The sequence below is a fragment of the Daucus carota genome, chromosome 2 (genome assembly GCF_001625215.2).
Source record: "Daucus carota subsp. sativus chromosome 2, DH1 v3.0, whole genome shotgun sequence".
NCBI classification, from domain to species: domain Eukaryota; kingdom Viridiplantae; phylum Streptophyta; class Magnoliopsida; order Apiales; family Apiaceae; genus Daucus; species Daucus carota.
This window is the reverse complement of record NC_030382.2, coordinates 17,949,196-17,955,474: the sequence shown is the minus strand read 5'-3', so window position 1 is coordinate 17,955,474 and position 6,279 is coordinate 17,949,196. Positions and strand designations below refer to the sequence as shown.

The 6,279-nt window shown below is 35.6% G+C and overlaps 1 long non-coding RNA gene across 1 annotated transcript; it reads right to left on the bottom strand.

Annotated features, from left to right (window-relative positions):
- Positions 1-1,230: 1,230 nt before the first annotated feature.
- On the bottom strand, positions 1,231-4,175 carry LOC135150101 (uncharacterized). The gene is made up of 3 exons (XR_010288412.1): positions 3,727-4,175; positions 2,640-2,673; positions 1,231-1,557 (listed from the first exon to the last, which is right to left on the bottom strand). It is a non-coding gene; the product is annotated as an uncharacterized LOC135150101 (long non-coding RNA).
- Between the last annotated feature and the right edge of the window lie 2,104 nt (positions 4,176-6,279).

Below are 6,279 nucleotides of genomic sequence, written 5' to 3'. Positions count from 1 at the left end.
TTGAAATTTGGGTTTTGTTAAATATGTTTGCATAAGTTAGACTTTGGTAGTTAGGCATAAGCTTAATTAGTTAGTAATTGCTAATAGTATATGTAGTTGTTGCTGATTGTTTAGATTTTACTTGTAATTGTTTTGGTAGTTAGTCATAAGCTTAATAGTATATGTTCTGTTTTTGACCATCATGTCACTTTCTTTTTGCAGTTTGTTTTATATCAAAATATATATGGACAGGTCATGGTTAACAGCTAATAGAAGAACAAAAGAGTTTGAGAATGGAGTGGACGCTTTACTTATGTTTGCCTTTGAGAATGGATATAACGAAGACAAAATAGGTTGTCCATGCTTAAAGTGCGCACATAGCAAATCTTGGACAGCTCGGACTGTTAAAAACCATCTGTTTCAATATGGTATTGATCAAACGTATACTCGCTGGATATGGCACGGGGAACCAAATCTTGTAGAAAGTCCTGTATTGGATGAAAGCGGCAACTCAGTATCTTCTAATTACCAATTCTGCACAAGAATGGGTGAAGCTGACGATGATGATGTTCTTTCTTTAGATTTCATCAACCATGTGAAAGGTGAGCATGAACCTCTTTATCCTGGTTTGATAATTACACTAAGTTGAAAGCTTTGGTTAAGTTATTCAACTTGAAAGTGAAGCATGGTATGTCTGATTCATGTTTTTCCACTACGCCATAAGTGCTCATATGCAACGCTCAATAGTGTTGCCTTATACCCCAAATGGTGTTGCCTTAGGCATGAAATCGAGATATGCAACACTTCCTGAGCGTTGCATATGCGAGCCTTGCCTTTGACCTATAAGGCAACGCTTATGGCTATATAATGCAACACCGAATATGTATTGCATTATACCTATAATGCAACACCACAGTTTCATAAAGGCAACATTTATTGGTGTTGCCCCTAAAGATGGACACACTACAGAGGTGGGTCCCATGTCATCTGCCACGTCAGCTGGGTTCATCCTGACACGTCACCTGGCACGTAAGCTGGGTCCAGCTTCCACGTCATTGATGAGTCACTTGCCATGTCATTGATGAGTCTCTTTCCACGTCATGGGTGGGTCCCACATGGTCCAAATATTTAGTGGGTCCCACATATCTTTTGCAACATCATATATTTTAATATGCAACACTATGTTGTTTATATTTGCAACACTGATAAATTAAATATGAAACACTAAATAAATATAAATTGCAACACTGGAAAAAGTAAAATGCAACAATTTTTATAAAAATTTTGCAGTATCAGTCTTGTACATTCTTAAATCCCTTCCTAAACAAGCCATCAAACTACAAAGCAACTCTATCATAATTTCAAACCGGAACATCAAAGCAATTGTAAAGTATACATGTCAGTGTTGGGTGCTAAGTCATTCATTGCTACTTCATCATTCGGATCATACATTGTCTTCTGTCTTCTGTGCTGGGCTGATAGGCTCTTTTCTGCCATTGCTAGGAATAGGTTCTCTCAGCCTTTCATCTGAATAACACCATTGCGATGTTTGGCCAAAGAGCAACTAAATGTTGTTATCTGCAGCACAGAAGTTGAAAGCAAAAAAATGATATAAAGAAATGAACAATATTCTTCCTATAAGAGAAAGGTTGACATACAATGGACCGCCTCAAATCAAATAAATCATATATGCAACAACCAATACTTCATATCAGAAGCAAGTGTTGATGAAAAACAGGAAATTGTAACTAAAGAAATTGATACACACAGGAAGAAACACATAGATCTATATATAAAATGTATAAATCTCTACATACAATGTATAGAGCCAAAAGCTCCTTTGCCAATCTGCTCTAGTACTTCATACTGCTCGATATCTCAGTCAACTTGTCACATTTACACATAGAAGATAAAATGTACGAGTCCTATTACACATTCCAATAATCAATAATGATTCAAAGTAACAATGAAACTTGCTTTCTGCCTTGCAAAGCTTTGCCAGGATACAGAAGATAAAAAAGAGTTAAAATATAATGATCTGGACCAGTTTACATAACGATGTGCTTTCGCTTACTAGTTAACTATACCGAAACCAAATGAGCAAGCAGAACTGAATTAAGAAAAGAGCGATCTTCGAATACATAAGTGCTTACACAGTAAAAAACAATGTTTAATATGTTACTTTAGACTACAACAATACTCAGAAAATCAGTATAATAATAATATCATCTCTTTTGGTTGCAGACTATTTTGGTTGGAGTCGGAGTCTTGTACACTAGGTATAGCCTTTACTCAAGCAACCTAAAGACACTCAGTATATATACATTTCAACTTCTTATAATAAGGGGAATTGACAGAGTGGCTAACAGAGGTTGCCCTCTTGGCCCAAGTGTTTTAGCCGTATCTCCCCATTGCACTATTGTTTTATCTTCTCCTGCTCCTTGTATGGTTATAAAGTTATAAATGATTTTAGCCGTATCTCAGTTCACATGTATGGCAGGTCAATAATTAGCAGAGTCAAAAACAAATAAGGTAACTGATTATATGTTCAAAGGATTTAAAACTATGAGCATAAGTTATGACACAGCCAAAAGCAAACTGGTAATGGCAAATATGGAGAGCAACTTAATAATGAGATGAACACAAATTATAAAGAATACCCGCAAAGAACGTCATGCTCACTTCCAAGGTAACCTGAGAAAAGAAAAATCAAAGAAAACATAAATCGATATCCAATAAAAACATATCTATTAATATATATATATATATATATATATATATATATATATATATTATATAAAAACTTAATTAATGTAAAACGATGGTCAATCTGAAAAACAAATATAAGAGAGTGTATATATCAAAACAGGAAGTAAAATAAAGTAGAAATATTAATAAATTAAAAAAGAAAACTAACCAAAGGGAAACCTTTTGGTTAGACATAAAAACTTAAGAATTTAATAATTTATAAAGTTGAAAATCTTAGCATCCTATTAAATATTATTATAATGCAATTATCAAAACTACTTAAAAGACTCCACATAAATTACTCCAACAGACCAAAATCAAAATAGATTAGCGGAGCCTTAAACAATGTAAGACAACTCAGCCTGCATAATTTTAACACTAAGCATTCACCCATACTCACCCATACTCTATTAGGGGTTGTACAAACAATTTACAAAAATCTTGAAAGGTGGACTTTATGTTTCCAGAATTACAACTTGTTGAAATAAACTTAGTAGCACCCATGACAGTTTTCACACTACACCAAATCATACATTCCAGCAAGTTACATATAAATACCATCACCACCATCAATCTATTCATCCAAAGGTTGATGTGGTGGTAGAAAGAAATGGTATACTGCTAAAGCTACAAACATTCAGAACATAGTCATTGACTGGGGTTACACCTATTTCAGCTGCTAAAGTAAGTGTTATCTGCAAGAACCAGAAAAATCGAGTTAGCTACTACAAAGCATTTGCCACAAATGCAAAACGGATATTTCTATGCACAGCTGGAAAGATTTGATGTCAAAGGCACCCTCGTTTAAGATGAGAAATGCAACAATAAAGACAAGGATTACTAATACCCCATTTTTCATCAATCAATCTTTTAGCAAACCACATGAAAATTAACCAGTCCATTCAAAATGTTCTGAACTTAATCACCCTTATAATCTATCTATCCCATCAGTAACAAATAAGCTAAAATAAGCTAGAATCAACATATATAATTATATACCAGCAATCCTCCTGGAGAAAACAGCCACCAATCAGCAAACCCATCTTCCTTCCGGAACTTTCGGTTCACCTACCGTAACAGAGGGATCGTCGCCGTCCATCTAAATTCGAGAGCGGTGAGGCGGCGCCGACAGTTTGATATTGATCGGAGAGTCATCGCTGATGGTGATTGGAGTCTCCACGACGGCAAATATTTCAAAACCCCCAAATCGATAAGTGAAATCTCCGAAAACAAAAACCCTAATTAGAGATGCAATGCTGCTGAATTCCATATTGAGAAGACCCGCAATCATAAATGGAGATCTGATGTTGTGATGTAAGATGGGCATGGGCCAAGATGTGAGGCGTGAGAGAGGTGAAAGGGTTTGAAGTTACTCGATGTTTTGTGTGTCTTTGTATTGTAAGAGGAATTTTCGCTTGGAGGGAGTTTTACCGCCTCCACGATTCCACTCTAATTAAGAACTGGTTTTCAAAATTTTTGAATTATTTAATTAAATTATAATTTGTTAAAACTAAAATTTTAAATAATATATATGTGAAATATTTACTTATATTTATTATAATAATAAGTTAAATATTATAGTATAATTAATATTAAATTTTTAAGGGAAAAGTATTAGAACATAGATATCAATATACATTACTTAATGATATATTTAATTTTTATAATCACACTACCTTCTTGGACCGCTTCGACTATTATAAACTCACAGCTTCTAAATATAGAAATTTTTGAAAAAAATTTCTTATTACTAAATTTGATAGATATTAACATCCGTACGGTTGGATCGTCAAGAATGAATTTCAAAAAAATAGAATTTGTATTCGGGACAACACTGCTTAATTGACTACCTTCTTGGACCGCTTTGACTATTATAAACTCACACTTTCTAAATATGGAAATTTTTGAAAAAAATTTCTTATTGATAAATTTGATAGATATTAACATCCGTACGGTTGGATCGTCGAAAATGAATTAAAAAAAAAAAAAGAATTCGTATTCAGGACAACACTGCTTAATTAGACTACCTTCTTGGACCGCTTTTACTATTATAAACTCACACCTTCTAAAAATGGAAATTTTTGAAAAAAAATTCTTATTACTAAATTTGATAGATATTAACATCCGTACGGTTGGATCGTCAAGAATGAATTTTCAAAAAATAGAATTTGTATTCGGGACAACACTGCTTAATTGACTACCTTCTTGGACCGCTTTGACTATTATAAACTCACACCTTCTAAATATGGAAATTTTTGAAAAAAATTTCTTATTGCTAAATTTGATAGATTTTAACATCTGTACGGTTGGATCGTCGAAAATGAATTTAAAAATAAGAATTCACTTTCGGGACAACACTAGTTAATTGGACTACCTTCTTGGACCGCTTTTACTATTATAAACTCACACATTCTAAATATGGAAATTTTTGAAAAGAATTCATATTACTAAATTTGATAGATATTAACATCCGTACGGTTGGATCATCGAAAACAAATTTAAAAAAAATAGAATTCGTGTTCGGGACAACGTAGGTTAATTGGACTACCTACTTTCACCACATTTGACTATTATATTTTACTTATGCAACACACAACATAAATGAAAGGTTGGTGTAGTGGTGTGTAACATGTTTTGATACATGAGAGGTCAGGGGTTCAATTCCCTTGGCCTTCAAAAATTTTCAAAGATTTTTATATCAAAATGGGTCAGTAGGGCCCACTGACACGTCACCTGAATGGGTCCAGATGTGGAACCACTGCCACGTCACCAAAATGGGTCCAGCAGTGGGGACCACTGCCACGACAGCACGTGGGACCCACTACCACGTCACCAAAATGGGTCCAGCAGTGGGGACCACTGCCACGTCAGCACGTGGGACCCACTGACACGTTAGCAAAATGGGTCCAGCAGTGGGGACCACTGCCACATCAGCACGTGGGACCCACTGCCACGTCAGCAAAATGGGTCCAGCAGTGGGGACCACTGCCACGTCAGCACGTGGGACCCACTGCCACGTCAGCAAAATGGGTCCAGCAGTGGGGACCACTGCCACGTCAGCACGTGGGACCCACTGCCACGTCAACAAAGTGGGTCCAGCAATGTCTACTGCTATAATGCAACACTACAAACTCCTATAATGCAACGCCATTTGAGTTTTGTTGCAGATGATAGAAAACCAAGGGCCTATTGCAATACTTTCCATGCAACACTAGGAATAAGCGTTGCATATGAGCACTTATGGCGTAGTGTTCTGATGTTCTATTATTGATTGGGTCTTTGTTACCGGAAGGCAACAATATCCCTTCTTCTTTCAATGAAGCAAAGAAAACCTTATGTGCATTAGGAATGGGTTATGATAAGATATTGTCTACTATATCGTGGGCCACAAGATGAAGATGAGACTACTTGTCGCATATGTAAGGCCTCTAGATGGAAACTGAATAAGAAAGGAGAAGAACAGGAAGGAGTCTCTGCTAAGGTCTTATGGTATTTCCCCTTGATACCAAGAATAAGAAATTTGTATAATTCACCAGCAATTGCGAAGGACAT